General features: G+C 40.0%; 1 protein-coding gene across 6 annotated transcripts in view; it reads left to right on the top strand.

The window, feature by feature from the left end:
• The first annotated feature begins 1,552 nt into the window (after positions 1-1,552).
• NCOA3 (nuclear receptor coactivator 3) overlaps positions 1,553-18,208 on the top strand; it is a 122,483-nt gene continuing 105,827 nt past the window's right edge. For 3 of the 6 annotated variants that reach the window (XM_027558334.1, XM_027558332.1, XM_027558331.1), the window contains exon 1: positions 1,578-1,707. The gene's annotated coding sequence lies outside the window, so the exon portion shown is untranslated. Of the gene's footprint in view, positions 1,708-11,127; positions 11,183-18,208 lie in introns of all 6 variants that reach the window. The other 3 variants (XM_027558330.1, XM_027558329.1, XM_027558333.1) reach the window with 3 other exon arrangements.

Genomic DNA, 18,208 nt, shown 5'->3' with positions numbered 1-18,208 from the left:
GAAAAGTGAAAGTGAAGTTGTGAAGTCACTCAGTCGTGCCTGACTTTTAGCAGCCCCATGGACTGCAGCCTACCAGGCTCCTTCATCCATGGGATTTTCCAGGCAACAGTATTGGAATGGGTTGCCATTGCCTTTTATCCTCAGTTCAATTCAGTTCAGTCGCTCAGTCGTGTCCGACTCTTTGCAACCCCATGAATCGAAGCATGCCAGGCCTCCCTGTCCATCACCAACTCTCGGAGTTCAGACTCACGTCCATCGAGTCAGTGATGCCATCCAACCATCTCATCCTCTGTCATCCCCTTCTCCTCCTGCCCCTAATCCCTCCCAGCATCAGAGTCTTTTCCAATGAGTCAACTCTTCACATGAGGTGGCCAAAGTACTGGAGTTTCAGCTTTAGCATCATTCCTTCCAAAGAAAGCCCAGGACTGATCTCCTTCAGAATGGACTGGTTGGATCTCCATGCTCAAAACATGTTTTATTTTTATTTTTTGCCGTGGACCGTTTTTAACGTCTTTGTTGAATTTGTTTCAATACTGTTTACGTTTTGTTTTTTTTTTGGCTGCAAGGCGTGTGGAATCTTAACTCCCTGACCAGGGATCGAACCTGTACCCCCTGCATTGGAGGGCAAAGTCTTAACCACTGGACTGCCAGGGAAGTCCCTCAACGTATTTAATACTGGTTCAGTATTATTATCTATTATATAGTCTGTATTAAAATTTCCTCCAAGGTCCTTTTTACAATAAACAAAACCTGGATCCAGTCAAGGTCCACCGTTTGCCTTTGGTTTTTATCTTTCATGCTGTGGTATTTTTGAGTCCAGGCTTGGTATTTTGTAGCAAGCCCCACATTCTGTATTTGCTTGCTTTTTGTTTTTAGTTATATTCAGGTTAGCATTTTTTGGCAAAAATACTACGGAGGGGGCGTTATGTTTTTCCTATTGCATCATATCAAAAAACATATACGTCGATTTGGTCCATTATTGGTGATGCCATGTGAGAGTGATTGACTTGATAGCTTGGTTAAGGTGCTGTCTGCCAGATGGCCCCAGTGCAAAGCAAGCTCCTCCGTTTTGCAGGTGATGAGTACTCCGTGGGATGATACTTTGGGACTGAATATACAGTAAATGTGCTATTGCCCAATAACCTTTCATCCAGTGACTTTATCATCTAATGAACAGCCCTGTGCCTTCCCACCTTGCGCCTGTCTGCTCCTTTGAACACAGGCTAAGAGTGGTCCCTAAGGGATGCTTGTTTTGAGGATCAATGCCTGGCATACAATAAACGCTCCATAAATGTTATTTATTACTGGACGAAAACAAGTATGAAAAAAATTAAGGGCCAGGCTAGGGTTGCACTCCGTACTCCCGGGGTCCGGGGCAGCTCCCAGGCGGTAAGTCAGAGACAGAGGCCCTGACGTCCACGCGGCCACGCCCTCGCGCCGCGGAAGCCAGACCGGGCGGGACCACCCAGCGCCCGGGGCCGCGCAAGGCCCCCTGGGACCGGTAGTGCTGGGCGTGGCCGCAGGACTACATGTCCCGTCGGCCTCCGCGCCGCGGCTCCCGGCGGCGGCCGCCTCAGCCCCTTCACAGCGACGGCGGCGGCCGCGGCGGCTGAGTCGGTAGCGGCGGCGGCGGCGGCGGCGGCTGCTGGCTGAGGAGCGGCGAGTTTCCGATTTAAAGCTGAGTTGCGAGGAAAATGGCGGCGGGCGGTGAGTGGAGATAAAGGAAGAGCGGCGGCGGGCGAGCGGGTGGAGGGCGAGGCGGGGGAAGGAGGGCGAGTCCCCCCGGGCTGCGGCGAGCTCGCGGCTCCGGCTCCGCGGAGGCGCTGAGGGGCGCGCTGCGCGAGGGGCGCGCGGGGACACTTTCGGGGTGTCGGGGCCGCGCCGCTCTCCCGCAGCCTCTGGGGGGCCCGCGGTCGCGGGAGGGGTGTCGAAGCTGGGCGGCAGCTAGCTTGAGGCTGCGGGGGGGGTCCTCGCGCCGAGGGGGTCACTCCGAGGAGTTTGGGGGAGACCGCGGGGGTCCACTTTTTCCTCCTGTCCCTGAAGTTTTACCCTCTTGCAGCCCTCGGGGTGCTTCTGAAAGCTCCCCACGACCCCCACCTCCCGCCGCCTCCGTGTCTCTCGGTTCTTCAAAGAAGTAGAGGGCGGGGGGAAGCCGCACTGCTCCCCACTCAGCCCCAGCCCAGCCTCCGAGTGGTACCGAGAAGCGGCTGGGATTTTGCTGCCGTGTTTCCTCCTGCACTTGGGGCGTTTTAAGTATTTTTAACCCAGATTATCTGTGGGATTTCCATTTTGGGCACGGATAGATTCTCAGCAGTTTTTCTCAGTAAAAGCATTTTTGCTACCTCTGGTGTGAAGGCTGGGAAATGGCAAGTGGAAGTTAGTGAATTAAATTTGGGGCTGGGCTGTCTTTATCATTACTCTCCCACCCCCTCCCCCCTTTTCCATCTCTTATCTTCCTACGTACATTGACTCAATTTGTGATGGTTTAGAGAAACTGTTGGTTTTGCACATGCTTTAGAAAAGCAATCCACGAGTAGTTGGGAGGGCTTAGTTGCTTCCTAGGCAGTTTGAGGGCACTCAGGGTGGAAAAGTTCACCAAAAGAGCAGTTGTGAGAGGCAGAGAGCATCGTCTCGAAATCTCACAAGCAGGAGGAGTTCGGGCTTTTCAAATGGAAAGACAGGGAAAGGTCTGAAATTCTCCTGAAGTAGAAACTTTTTTCCCCCTCCCGAATATGAAGACTTCCTTCTTGATCGTTGTGAGCAGCAGCGCTTCAAAGCCAACCTGTTTTTGTTATTAAGCCTGTACCGTAAAGAAACAGGAAGGCGAGTACCAGCTGTCTTGCTGCAATGGTTTGAAATGGAGTTGAGTGAGATGAGTGAGAGTGCTAGTAGTATTGAGTGAGATTGCGGCATCTCCTCGGTTCAGAAGCCTGGGCTCAGATCCGCCTTACTGGTCCCTGGCTGCAAAAACGCTTCAGTATTTGTTGCAGCAGGTTGTTTAGAGGATGATGGAAGAAACAAAAAAACTTAAGTCTTGTGATTGCCGCCTAAACCAAAATGTTAAATAGAAATCTGTAAGTTTTGTGAAAGGTGCTTTCTTGAAAACATATTCAGTTGTTGCTTGTTTGCTTAGTATAGGTTATGCCCCATATAACTGGTCTCGGGACTACTGGGAGGGTACAAAAACATTGAAAATGAGCCTCTCTCCTAATCTAAACCCTCCAGTTCCCATTTCCAGGAGGCAACACCTCTTACTGGTTTCTGGAGTATTCTTGGTGTTTGGAATAATTATTTTGAGAATTTTCATTTGAAACACACTCCCGTTGGATAGCAAAAGCAGGGAAAGAAAATGAACCAAAGAAAGGGAAAAATGGGTGGGAATACAGTTTCCTTTTTACTATCTTCAACAATTGTTGTTGACCACTAGAGAAGCTCTTCCAAACTTACTGTTTGTGTTGCCTTATCTATTAACACCCTTAAGGAAATAACAATCTGTGGGTCTTCAGGGTGAAGAATCCTGCCAGGGTTCATTGTTTGTATGTAAGATGAAGCCTCCGTTTGTAACATGTAAAATGATACTGAACACTAGCTTCTGTCACTGGAGGTTGCTTCAGGTTCTGCATTTAAATGAGCAGTAATCTAGATTGCCAGCGATCCCAAATTATAGGGGAATTTTATGTATCGATAGAAATGACTTAATTGTCCAATTAGCATTTTTAAAAAGGCATATGCCAGCTTCTGGTACATAGAAGAACGTTTTGGACGTGAGCATTATGGACTAAGTGGGAAGCTGCATTTGTAGAGCAGTTATCGGAAATATGTCTACCTTAAAATATTCTTTCACTCCAGAAGCGTTGAAAATGCATAACAACCCTAGCATAATTAACAAGATTAAAAAAAAGTTTTAGGATGGTAGTTTTAAATTTACCAACACTAACAGTTCATTAGAAAAATGATATTAAAGACTAGGGGATTAATGACTCTATTAAATACACATTTTGAAAGTGAATATTCTGTGCTTTTTTTGACAAGTAGAAATTATTTCTGTACGTTGAAGCCCACACCCCGCAAATAAGCTAGAATTCATTCAGTACAGAGTGAATGTTCTATAGGACCCTCGATCCTTTTTCTAGGAGACATGTAAATAAAAAATAATTTTTGAAATGATTATGTACCAGTACCTTCTTGATTGGTCATTTGAAATAAACTTTCTGTGTCAGGTATGTCAGGGACATATTAAAGATAAACAGTTTTATTTTTTCTTTTAAATTTGGTCCTTTGAGCGTTAGCAGTATGATTCTAGAAAAGTTCCTATTGATTTGGAGACTAGTAGGTTTTTGAGAAGTCTCTTAAAAGAATGACTTAACATTTTAGTTTGGACAATAGGATAGGATAAAAAAACACAAACTACTATTGTCCTATGCCTTACCGGTGTTAAAGTAAATGGCTTTAGGGTTTCTTTCTGCATTTTTTTTTTTTAGACTATATAATTTTGAGCCTTGGCCAGAGGATGTGGACAATTTTTGAAAACTTTTAATTTGTTGCAAGTTTAGAATGAATATAGCCTCTAGTGATGATAGGCAGCCAAGTGATCACAGTTTAACAGTTGTTACTCTTTAAATGCTGCCAGGACTAGAAAAAAGTTGCTGATCGTGATTGAAGAGGAGCTGCAGTTTCTTGAAGGTTAAACCAGGGAGTACCTATCCCAGTTTGGTTTGAATTCACTGTATTCTGTGGTGTAGAATATTCCTTTTTTTGCTTTATTGAGTGGTTAAAGCTTTGGGAGCAGGAAATTAGTATTGGAAATGTTTGTTAGCTTTTCTTTTTCCTCATAATTCAACACATTAAAGTGATAGGTCTGTCTGTAGATTCTCAGGCATAGCATTGAGGTTGAGTGCTGCAGTAAAATGTGGGCATCTTCTTTCATTTTATGAGTGCTTTTTGGGGTGGGGGAGGGGATGACAAGATGAACATTTCACTTAAGGTGGAGGAGGGGCTCTGTTGTAATGAGGTTTAGTCTTTCACTTTATTAATGCTAGGTAAATTCATTTGGCCCATTGGTTTTCTGACAGGGTTTCTGGGAAAAGATTATTTTGAGTTAAAGATGCAGTTTAGCTAGAGCTTAAACTTATTTTCAACTTCCTAACAAATGGTGGAATTGACTTGAGTTTAATCGCCTTTCCCTTTCCTACCTTCTGGTGGAGAGTTGTTAAATGAACAGGAAAATGGCCAGAAGATACACAGCGGGAGTTGAACGGAAGGCCTGCAGTGTCTAGAAGGCTGATTTAGCCCCAAACTGGATGATCTTCTTAGACCACATACTGCCAGTTCCCAACTCTGTCAGGGTTAAACTCAGTTTGGTAGTTTCTTTGGCCTAGATCAGGTGACAGGGGGGCAGTAATAAACTACCTGTGGAGTAAATGTTGTGGCTTGGAGGCAAAGGAAAGAAGCCTGACCTGACTGGCAGAGAGGCTTCACCTATTTCGAAGAATAGTGAGCTAGTGTTTCCGTGTTTGTCCTTTTCCTCTTTTTCATTAGGAATGTCTGTGTCCTATTTTTTCTTTTCTGTTAATATTTTTAATTGATGTGTTCTACCAAAGAGTGTGACTTTGTGTTCACCTATGAAGGAATTCTTTTGAAATTTTAATTTAGTTAGAGCTACAGGTGAGGGTTCTGAAACTCTACTTTTTGGAAAGTAGGCTGACTAGATTGCTAAATTTAACCTTTTCATCATGCACAGGATGAAGAGAGAATTTTGGCCCTGGTAGCCCATAGTAATAGGTAATCTAGTGCTCCCTGGGGCTTTGCTTTTGGTGGCTGTGGCAGCTGAGTAGGAGTGGTAGATGGATAGATGGGGGAAGGACTGCAGAAGTCAGCATAATCCTCAATTAGGATAAGCCTCATGGTTAATTGAATGTTGAGTGTACAGGTTAAATCCCATTATAACAAACTCCAGGGGACTGGCTAAATTATTTTGTTGTACTGGGATTCGCTTTATTGACTAAATAAATTGAAATAAATAATTTGAAATAAATTGGTCTTTATATTTTTGTTAGAGATGCTGGAAAGATTTTTGTTTGTTGTTTATGGCACACTGTGTATTGTAAAAGTTGGGAAGCTGTTGTGTGAGCCCGTGTGTGTTTGTTGTCTCACCTTCATTTTTAATGCTTTTGCCTTTAAAAAGGAAGGAACCCTTGGTGAGCTGAGCAGATAATTTGTCCCCCATACTCCCCCCATGTCTCTGTCTAGAGTAACTCCATTAGTTTATCTCAACAACCAAAAAAGTTTATTAGTGAGTACTACTGCCATGATCAAAGTGTGGTGGGAGGAAATGGGAAATCCCCCAGGTTTCCAGGTGACTGCTGCTGGTAATTTTTTTCTGCCTCTGAAAACTTAAAAAAATAAAATTACTTCATTTTCGTGTGACCTTTTCTTTGTCAGTAATAATTAAGGTAACCCTTTTCTGTTCAGCACAGTGTAGTTTGAGATCTTTAGATTTCTATATGGTATTATTTGAAAGAACACATTGGTAAGCTAATCTTTAAGATGCTTCCATATAAATGTGAAATCTTTCAGAAATAGGATTAATACACATATGAGAAAAATACTATTCTTAAATCTTTGCCAGAAATATGCTTTTTTTTCTTTGGATTGGTATTTGTCATTTTTAGTTTGCTGAGAGCTTTTTGATTGGGTGCAGCAAGACATTTTTGAAGTCATTCTTTTAAATAGATGTCCCATGAAGGAGGGAAAAAATCTGAAAGAGGGAATTTCAAAGCAACCCAAGCGGTGTTTTCAAAGTTCTCAAGTCTTGAGAATAATGACTGACTAGTAGGCAGGAAGCCTCAGTTGTATTGTGGTATTGTTCCTCCATCTTGTGCATTTGAGAACTTGAGTACAAAAGAGGAGAAAGCTTGGGGAAGGGGAAGAAAAGGTTTTAACATGCAAGAAAAGGGGAGGGGGGAGACTATTAGTGTAAATGCTCTTTGCTCTTCTGTTTAAGTGAAATCTAAAACCAAATTTTACTTTGAGGGGAAATATTTGTTTATCAAAATCTGAAGGTCTAAAATTGCTATAAATGATAGTTGATATTGGTGGAAAGAGCTGTGCGATCATATGCTTAGGTTTAAAACAATTTTAACTAGGGAAAAAACCCTACAGGTGCAAGAAAAACCTTTAAAAATATCCCACTTTGTTACCTGAGTAGTGTCATTTGTTAGCTTGTTACTTTGAAAAGAATAGTACCAGTGAAGAGTTTGAGAATAATTTGGAAGTTTGTAGTCCGAGAGAGCAAATTGGCCTCTTCAGGTGCAAAGAGATGGAGTCTGTGATCTTCCAGGGTTCCTTATATTAGAAAATCTTATAAACTTAATACATCATATAAATATGGAGAATGGCCTTAATTTTTTTTTTTTCCCCCAAATATTAAATGGTTCGAGCACTTTGTGCCAGATAATGTGCAGATACAGGTTTCTTTGCTGACTCAAGAGTTTGGGGACAGGAAGACTTTGAGATCTTGACTTCACCCTAGTGATATATGCCACAAGGGCAAAATTTGTGTGTGTGTTTGTGTGTGTGTGTGTGTGTGTGTGTGTGTGTGTATGGGGTGGGGCAGGGAGGGAGAGACTCTTCAAACTCTTCCTTCTAGTGTAAGAAAATGAAGTCATATTTTCTTTACTCCCAGTAAAGCTGTCATCAGTGAAATGGATTATTGAATTTAAGTCACTCTGTAGCGTAGCTACATCAGCTTGGTTTTGTTTCTAGATTGAAATTTGGCAGCTGTATTCAAAACTGTTTTAAGGATCACCCAGTTTTCTCTGAAGCAGATTGTGTCTAAATTTAGTCTACACACTCTCTGCTCCATCCAGACTCATCTCTCTCTTCTTTTTTTTTTAACCTGCCTGGTGGTGGTGGTTTTATGACAATACTTTCATCCAAGAGAGTTGGTTCCTTTGCTGTCAGAGCAAGTACATGGCCGCATCTAGGAAAATCTTAACTTCACCAGGGAGCAAAATAACTCCACACGCATGGTGCATCTCTTGGGAGGGTCAGTGGTATCTTTTCGTAAGAGACAGGACTATTACTATATTAAGTTTTAAAAATAATTTCATTGGGAATCAGTAACATTAATTCAGGAGGCTGCTTTCAGAGTGCATAACCACATCTAGAATGGTGGAAGCCTTAGGTGTATGAGCCCCAAATTAGGCGAACCTAAAATCATGAACTTGCCCAGTAACCTTCCATCTCTCTTTTTAAACCATATACAAAATGGCTCCCACATGTGACTTTTAAAACTGACTTTCATAGCACCATTTTCTTACTTCTGAGGCCTTAAGCTTCAATCATCTTTAATTGGCCACTGCTTGGCTGCTGCGCGCTCCCCCATAAACACACATACTTAAACACTGTTTATTAAGCTTGTACTATTTAAGGCACCGTGAGAGTTAAAAAGGTTTTGACCTCCAAGTGCACACAATCAATCAGGTATTCACATCACTTCACAACAAGCTAATCTATTTTGCCTGTAAAGATCTTGGAGAAGTTCGGAGGAGGAAAGGTGATCAGGAGGCAGGGCTTTGAAAAATGACTATGATTTTTATTATGGAGAGAGCACAGTTCCTGTTGGTGGGAAATGGTTAGCAAGCATGAAGAGGTAAAACATTTCAAGACTTGATTATTTATTTATTTGGCCGTGTCCTGTGGCATGTGAAATCTTAGTTCCCTGACCAACCCTGGCCCTCTGCATTGCCCCCTGAGTTTTAACCACCAGACTGCCAGCAAAGTTGATTATTTTAAAATTCAGTTACGGTGTTGAATAAATGCTTTTGGTTTTGCAGAATCCTCTTGATGTATTATTCTTAAATATATTTTCATTCCAATTTCTAAAACTAGTCTCTACCCTTTCCCTAATCCGATTTTTCTGCCATTTTACACTTTTTAAACATTTTGAACACATTTTTTTCTAAAAAATCTGCAGAGTACAACCCAAATTCCATAACCTAATACTCAGTTCTTATCATAGCCTTTTTTAAAAAAACTGTCTTTTCCACTTTTGTTGCTGCTTGTTTTAGTCATGCTATTTTTTTTTTTTTTTTCTCTGTCTTTCTCCCATGCTGTCTAGTCTGGTCATAAGGCCCGGCCTAGAGCCTGTCTCATTTCAGTAAATTTCCCAGGCTACCACAACTGAAAATATGATTGTTCGTTCCTGACATGAATCTTAATTAACTCCTTCCATGTATAGGAATCCGTATTCATTGATTGAGAGGACAAATTCAGTCAGATTGTCTATGCTTTGAGATAGGGACTGTACCTTTTTGTAAGCGTTTAAAATCCTCTTTTCAATTATATTCATTTTAAGTCCCCCCAAACATTTGGTGTTTGAATGTGGAAGTTTCCAGAGTTCAACTCTAAATCCGGTTTTCTACCTGGAAATTGAGATAAAATTAGTGTCCTTGGGCTTTGCTTGGGACTTAGGTCTCCCTCGTAGAGTTGGCCCCGATGAGTCTTGTCTGGGCTTTAAAATGCCACATTCCTGTTTGCCACTTGCTCGTGGCCTGGGCGGACGGTTGTGTAAGTTGCTTAGATGTTTTCATCCAGTACCCCTGTTCTTCAAAGAATTGTGCTAAATGTTGTGGGCTTTAATATCCCTTTGTGATCTAGGAGTTTATAATGTAGATGAGAAATGAGTGTAATTGAAAAAACATAGCTGCAGCAACATAAATAAGTGGCCATTTTCAGCTGGAATTGGTAGGGAAACCTCATGCAGGAGATGGAGTCGATCTGAAGGGAACTCATTACTGCTTATAATCTCCCCTGCCCACCTCTTTTATTCTGTGGTGCTTACTTAACATAAAATTATAATGTTTAAAAAATTCATTTAAAAAAGTGTATGTGAAAAAGTACAAGTAAGGGTCCTGGTACCCTAGGTCTTTGGTCATTATAGCTACCCCCTGTCTCCCTTAGGCTGCTGCTGTTAGAGGATATTCTATACTTTTGCTTACAGCTGTCTCTCTAGTTTCTATTTTTCTACACCACCCCCGCCCCGGGGATTGAACCCAGGCCCTCCGCAGTGAGAGGATGGAGTCCTGACCACCAGGGAATTCCCCATATCTGTATATCTTACACTTTAGTTGCTGTTGTCTTTTTTTGCTCTCTCTCTCTAGTTGCTAAGTGGTGTCTGACTCTTGCAACCCCATGGATTGGAGGCTGTCAGGCTCTTCTGTCCATGGGATTCTCCAGGCAAGAATACTGGAGTGGGGTGCCTTTTTTGCTCTACTTCCACCCTTTTACCCCAGTAGAATTCTGTTCCCTGCGTTCTTTTTTTTTTTTTTTTTTGTTCCCTGCGTTCTGATACAAATTAGCTATAAAAGATAAAAACTGCCATTTATCAGGAACCTGTGTGCCTGCACATTGTTGTGTGCTTAATGTACATGATCTCATTTAATAGTTTGGGTTTTTCGGTTTAGAGCCCTTTTTCCTTCTTCAAATGAAGTCTTACACAAAGCCTTATTCAAAATAGAAAAGATGAGTCTTTTAAAATTTATTTTCTAGGTTGAAATTTAAACTGTTTACTGGTTATAAAGGCAGTGAAAATGAAACTTGTGATGAGTATAAAATTTGAAATTGGGTTATGAAGAACTATTATGGGCCTAAATCTTATCTCTGCCTCGAGTTCATTTCTGTATTAAAAAAATTCCAACTCATACATGGATATAGTTGCTGATGGTCTCAGTTCAGAAATATTTTTAAAACTATGTAACAGGTGCACATGGGGCAGATTTGCAAGGTACCAAACGGGTGTACAGTGGAAAGTGAGGCGCCTTCCTCAGCCGTTTGCCAGCCATTTCACTGTCCCCTGCCCAAAGGTGGCCATTGTTACTCTAGGCATATAAATGCATGTACTTGAAAAGGTTTAAGCTTGATGAATTTCTCCTGTATTTGGGGGTAAACTTTATATTGAAGTGTAACATCACTCAGAAAAGTGCACAGTACAGTCTGATAAATTTTCATAGAATGAACACACCTATGTAACTGGCGCTTAAGCCCTATTCTGGACTGTGTATACTTTTTAAATGATCTTGAAGAGGTTTCATATCTGTTTTTATAGCTACTGATTTCTTTCTAAAGGTTACACAGTACTCTGCTGTATGGATATATATCATAATTTATCCAACTTCCAACTGTAAGTGTATTCATACATACTTCTTTGTTCCCATGTTTTGTTATAAAGTATATAAAAATTTGTGGTTGGAGAATGTTACTTTAAAGACTATGAATTTAACTTTTTATAGATACTGCAACTTACTCCCTTTAGGGGTATCCATTTACCAGTGAAGTGCCTGTTTCCCTCATCTCTGAGTAGTATGTTGTGGTATCAAATTTTTTAATTTGAGAAATTTAAAATGTTTCATGTATTTACTCTAGTGCTTTTTTTCCCCTTTTAACATAAAAATATAAAAATTAAAAATTAAGTTAGGATATCAAACTGGTGTGTGTGTGTGTATGTGTATATGTGTGTATGTTAGTCAGTTAGTCATGTCCGACTCTCTGTGACCCCATGGACTGGGGTCCTCTAGGCTCCTCTGTCCATGGAATTTTCCAGGTAAGAATACTCCAGTGGTACTTCCCTGGTGGTTCAGTGGTTGAGAATCTGCCTGCCGATGTAGGAGGACATGGGTTCAATTCCTGGTCTGGGAGGATCCATGTGCTGAGGAGCAGCTGGGCTGGTGCACCACACCTACTGAAACCCAAGTGCTCTAGGGCCCTCTCGCCATAATTCCTGACGCTTGAGAACCCTAGAGCCTGTGCTCTGCAACACAGGGAAGCCACCACAGTGAGAAGCCCTCACACCACAACTCGAGAGTAGCCAGCCCCTGATCGCTGCATTAGAGAGAGCCTGTGCAACAAAGACCCAGCACAACCAAAATAAGTACATAAATAATACATAAATAATTGGGGGGGAAAAAAAAAAGAATACTGGAGTGGGTTGCCATTTCCTTCTCCAGGGGATCTTCCCAACCCAGGGATTTAACCTGGGTCCCCTACATTGCAGGCAGATTCTTTACCATTTGAGTTAGAGTAGATTAATGAGGTGATAGACTATAATATGTTGTAACTATATATATTTGTTCCTTTTAGTATATTTGAAGATGTTTAAAAGGTGCCTAGATAACATTTGGATGTGCTCTTTTAAATTTTAGAAATCTGCTTTCAGTTCAGTTCAGTCGCTCAGTTGTGTCTGACTCTTTGCGAGCCCAAGGACTGCAGCACGCCAGTCCTCCCTGTCCATCACCAACTCCCGGAGTTTACCCAAACCCATTGAGTCGGTGATGTCATCCAACCATGTCATCCTCTGTTGTCCCCTTCTCCTCCTGCCCTCAATCTTTCCCAGCATCAGGGTCTTTTCCAATGAGTCAGCTCTTTGCATCAGGTGGCCAAAGTATCGGAGTTTCAGCTTCAAACATTAGTCCTTCCAATGGACACCCAGGACTGATCTCCTTTAGGATGGACTGGTTGGACCTCCTTGCAGTCCAAGGGACTTTAAAGAGTCTTCTCCAACACCACAGTTCAAAAGCATCATTTCTTTGGTGCTCAACTTTCTTTATAGTCCAACTCTCACATCCATACATGACTACTGGAAAAACCATAGCCTTGACTAGATGCTTTATTGAGGTGTAATTTTCTTATAATAAAATTCAATCATTTTAAGTGTGCAGTTTGAGTTTTGATGGGTGTAAACAGTTTTACTGTCACTACAATCAGAATACAGAGGATTTCCATCACCCCAGAAAGTTCTTGCTCATTTGCATTCAGGCTTCTTTAGGGTTTTGTGTTCAATCAGCCACTGTTCTGCTTTCTATCACTATAGTTTGCCATAATTTTCCTTTTTTCTTGCATTTTTATTCCAACTTTGAGGTGTAATTGACAATTGCATATATTTAAATTGTGAGATTTGGGTTTTGATGTATTAATAAATGTGTCTACCCATGAACCCACTATAATTACATTTAGTGGAAGTATCTGTTACCTCTGAAGTCCAAAATCTGATCCCTCCTGAATTCCTTTGTAATCCCTCCCTCCCCCATTTTCAGGCAATTACTCATCTGCCTTGTGTCACTGAAGATTAGCTTTATTTTTGAGAGCTTTTTATAAATGAGTTATATATACAATATGTACTTTTTCTTTAGTGGCTTCTTTCACTTATAGTGATGTTGAGATTTATTCATGTTGCATATATTAATAGTTTCATTTCTTTTTATTGTCTAGTACTGTTGTGTTATATAGGTATATCACTATTTATCCATTCACCTATTGATGGACATTTGGGTTGTGTCCAGTTTTTGGTTATCAGAAATAGAGCTTTTATGACATGTGTGTTGCAAGGCCTTGTGTGTGCACAAATACTTTTTTCTTTTGAGTAAATGTCCAGGAATGGAATGTGTGTGTCCCCCCCCGCCCCTCCCGCCAATTTTCCAAATACTGTTTATTTCACTGAACCCGGGGATGGGGAGAAGGTATGTGAAAGTCTGGGATGCCAAGCCTAGCAGTGTGTAACATTTAAAAATTTTAAGAAACTGCCACCTGTCTCTCAACATGATTGTACCATTATATATTTTTCCCAGCAGTTTGTGATAGTTCAAGTTGTTTCACATCCCCACCAGCACTTCGTATGGCCAGTCTTTTTAATGTTAGCTATTCTAGTGGGTATGTAGTGGTAGCTCATTGGTGGCTTTGAGTTTTTTAATGATTAGTGATGTTGAAAATATTTGCACCTGCATACTGACCATTGGTGTATCTGTTTTGGTGAAGTGTCTGTTCATATCTTTTGCCCATTTTTAAGTTGGGTTTATCTTACTGAGATATAAGACTTCTTTTATTCTAGACCCCTGTAATGAAAAGGACATCTTTTTTTTTTTTTTTTTTGGGTGTTCTAAAAGGTCTTGTAGGTCTTCATAGAACCGTTCAACTTCAGCTTCTTCAGCGTTACTGGTTGGGGCATAGACTTGGATTACCGTGATATTGAATGGTTTGCCTTGGAAACGTACAGAGATCATTCTGTCATTTTTGAGAATGCATCCAAGTACTGCATTTCGGACTCTCTTGTTGACCATGATGGCTACTCCATTTCTTCTGAGGGATTCCTGCCCACAGTAGTAGATATAATGGTCATCTGAGTTAAATTCACCCATTCCAGTCCATTTCAGTTCGCTGATTCCTAGAATGTTGACGTTCACTCTTGCCATCTCCTGTTTGACCACTTCCAATTTGCCTTGATTCATGGACCTGACATCCCAGGTTCCTATGCAATATTGCTCTTTACAGCATCGGACCTTGCTTCTATCACCAGTCACATCCACAGCTGGGTATTGTTTTTGCTTTGGCTCCATCCCTTCATTCTTTCTGGAGTTATTTCTCCACTGATCTCCAGTAGCATATTGGGCCCCTATTGACCTGGGGAGTTCCTCTTTCAGTATCCTATCGTTTTGGTGATGGACAGGGAGGCCTGGCGTGCTGCGATTCATGAGGTCGCAAAGAGTCGGACACGACTGAGTAACTGAACTGAATTGATTCTAGACCCAAAGCCTTTTTTAGATATGTATTTTAAAAATATTTACTTTTAGTCTGTGGTCTGCTTTGGAAGAGCAGAAGTTTTTACTGTTACTGGCATTCAGTGTATTGATTTTTGTGTTGTGTTTGAAAAATATTTGCCAAAGATTTTTCTCATTTCCCCCCTAGAAATTTTATAACTTTAGCTCTTAAATTTAGGTCTGTAACCTGTTTGAGTTAATTGTCTTATATGGTGTGAGATAAGGATGAGGGTCATATTTTGGTATATTGTATTGAACTTTTCCAGCACCATTTGTTGAAAAGATTTTACATTCCCCATTGAATTGACTTGGCACCTTTGTTGAAATTCAGATAGTCAAATAAATATGTGTAGGTCAATTTTTGAAATCTCTTCTGTTCCATTGATGCATATTTCAGTCTGTCTGTACTCAAGCTTTGGAATCACATAGGGGAAGTCCTCCAGCTTTTTTTTCCCCCAAATTATTTTGGCTATTCTGGGTCCTTTGCATTTCTATATATTGTTAAACTCTTGTTGATTTCTGCAAAATGTCTGTTGTGATTTTCATTGTGATTGCATTGAGTCAGTTGATCATTTGGGAAGAATTGATTTCTTAGAATACTGTCTTCTGTTCTATGAACATGTTATATATCTCTCCACTTATTTAGGTCTTTTTTAATTTCTCTTACCAGTGTTTTGTAGCTATCTGTGTACAATCTTATAAAAGCTTTTATCACTGAAACATGTATATGTTGCCTAAGTTTTTTTGTTTTTGCTACACCTCACGGCACGTGGGATCCTAGTTCCGCTGCCAGGGATTGAATCTGTGTCCCCTGCAGTGGAAGCATGGAGCCTTCTCCACTGGACTGCAAGGGAGGTCCCTAAATTTTATATTTTAAAAATGTGATTGTAAATAGTATTTTTAAAATTTCAACTTTCAATAATTGGTGTATATAAGTATCATTGAGTTTTGTATATTCACCTAGTATCTTGCCACACTCGTTTTAGTAGCTTTTAGATAGTTTGATTAGGAAGATTTTGTATATCAGTGATCGTGTTGTTTCTGAATAAAGATAAGTTTTGTTTCTTCTTTTCCAAGCAGTATGTGTCATCTTCTTTTTCTTTTGGCTTTACTGTAATGGCTAGTGCTTCCAGTAGAATGTAGGGATTTTGATTTTGATTGCATTGAACCATTTGACCAATTTGATTAATTTGGGGAGATAACTTTGTCTTGTTCTCAGCCTTAGTGGGTAAGTAGTCGCTCTTTCACCATTAAGTAAGATGTTTTAAAAAATTTCTATTGGAGTATTGTTGATTTACAGTGTTGTGTTAGAGTCTGCTGTACAGCACAGTGAATCAGTTTTACATATATCCACTCTTTTTTAGATTCTTTTCCCATATAGGTCATTACAGAGTATTGAGTAGAGTTCTCTGTTCTATACAGTAGGTTCTTATTAGTTTTCTATTGTACATACAGAAGTGTGTGTGAGTCTCAGTCTGCTAATTTATCCCTCCCCTATTCTTTTCCCCTTGGTAACCATAAGTTTGTTTTCTGCATCTGTGACTCTGTTACAGAATAAGTTTACTTGTAGCATTTTTTTAGATTCCGTGTGTAGTAGCATACAATGTTTGTCTGACTACTTCACAAAGTATGACTATCTCTAGGTCCATCTGTGTTGCTGCAAATGGGATTATTTCGTTTTTGTTTTTTTTTTTTCCCCCATGGCTGAGAAATATTCCATTTAGAATATGAAGAGCTGCTGGGAAATATTTAAGGCAAAAGGAGATGGGGTGTGGCACAGGATAAAATTGTTAGATAACATCAATGACTCAATGAATGTGAATTGGAGCAAACTTTGAGAGATAGTGGGAGACAGTGGAGCCTGGTGTGCTCCAGTCCATGGGGTTGGAAAAAGTTGGACATGATTTAGTGACTGAACCAACAACAAATATTCCATGGAATATATGTGCCATATCTTTATCCATTCATCCATTAATGAATATTTATGTTCCTTCCATATCCTGGCTATTGTAAATAGTGCTGCAGTAAACATCGGGGTGCATGTATCTTTCTGAATTATGGTTTTCTACAGATGAATATCCAGGAGTAAAGATGTTAGTTGTGCTGATCTGTTTTATATCAATATAGCTTCCCCCCCTCTCCCCCATTCTTGTGTTGAATTTTAGGAGGTCTGTTTTTTGATGCTTTTAATGTATATTCTGGATATACATCTTTTTATCAGATGTTTTCCTAATACTTTGTACCAGTGTTCCAGTCTTTGGTGGTACAGATCTTTATTAGTTGTTAGCAATGTCTTTGTATTAATGCTCAAGTTTTTGGTCATATGTATGTTTTGGGGGATAGCAAGCGTTTCAAAGCTTGAGTAACAGTTACACAGCCATGTATTATAGATCCCATTTCTTAGTTCATATAAATGCAAAGAAGCAAATTGTTAACCTGGGCCATATCAGTTCTTAAACATAGAAAATTATTTGCCACTGTATTGAAGTATTATAAGTCATTTTTCATTTTTAGGTAGTTTGGAACTAGATCTTTTTACCTCTTTAATAAAAATGAAACAATAAATCCTTGTTTATATTCTCATTTATTTTTACAAATTAAGATGAAAGCATCAAATATTTTGGTCTGGGATAATCCTAATGAGAAGGTGCCAAGAACTCTGAATCTCACCTGTGAGGCTTGTCATTGTTCTGTCTTTAATCCTTACCGAAAAACCCAATCTTCATGGCTCACCTTAGTTTGGAATATATTGCTTTTTCACCAAGCTATACTGTCTGTCTTTTCAAGGTTTCTGTGCCTAACTGTTCTACTGGTTGTGTTAGCTTTTGAATGCCTCCTCTCTAAGCTTATGATCAAATATCAGCAGCTTCACAATGTGCTATTTTTCACATTTAGTATTTATATTACATTATTGTAACCTTAAATCACCTCAGTATCTTCCTGGGCACTTTTTTTTCTTACCAGGATAGAGTGACACTTTAATTTACTTACCAGTTCCCTTACCCTGATTTGAAGATAAGTATTTTAAATCTTTTCTGATTTTGATTTATTCTTTCTGTCATGCTATAACTTTGGAATGTTTTGCAGTTTACATTTAAGAAGGCTTATTTTAAAAAGCCAGTGGAAATTTCCAGCTTAAAAAAAAAATCCAACTACTGGTCTAATAACTGCTTTGCAGGAAGAAAGAAATATGAAACAGAACCGCAGACATTCTGGATGTCAGCCTGTGAAATTTTCCACTATTTCCCATAATAACATGCAGGCATGCTTATACTGCTGGATTCAGTGCCACTGCAGTTGCACTGTGAGTGGAATTTGAAGCTACTCTATCAATGATAAAATGGCATCCGGCCAGCTTTTAGAGAGCAGTGCATACATTCATGCAGTATACTGTATGTTTCATCTCTGCCTGAATAGTGTGGCTATAACACTGAACTTGCAAAGTTATTTAGAAATCTTGATTTCAAAATTTCCGTTCTAGGCGAATTTTGATTTTTAAATGTTCAGTAGGTATATTACACTTCTGAGAATACAGATTTATAAAATTCTTTTAGTCACAATATTTGTAAAATTTTATTTTAGAGGATTTTATACTCTGTTGAAGAATGCTCAGAAAATTA

This window comes from Bos indicus x Bos taurus, chromosome 13 (assembly GCF_003369695.1).
Source record: "Bos indicus x Bos taurus breed Angus x Brahman F1 hybrid chromosome 13, Bos_hybrid_MaternalHap_v2.0, whole genome shotgun sequence".
Taxonomy (NCBI): Eukaryota; Metazoa; Chordata; class Mammalia; order Artiodactyla; family Bovidae; genus Bos; species Bos indicus x Bos taurus.
The sequence above is the reverse complement of the archived record's forward strand: the minus strand, read 5'-3'. Positions and strand labels throughout refer to the sequence as shown.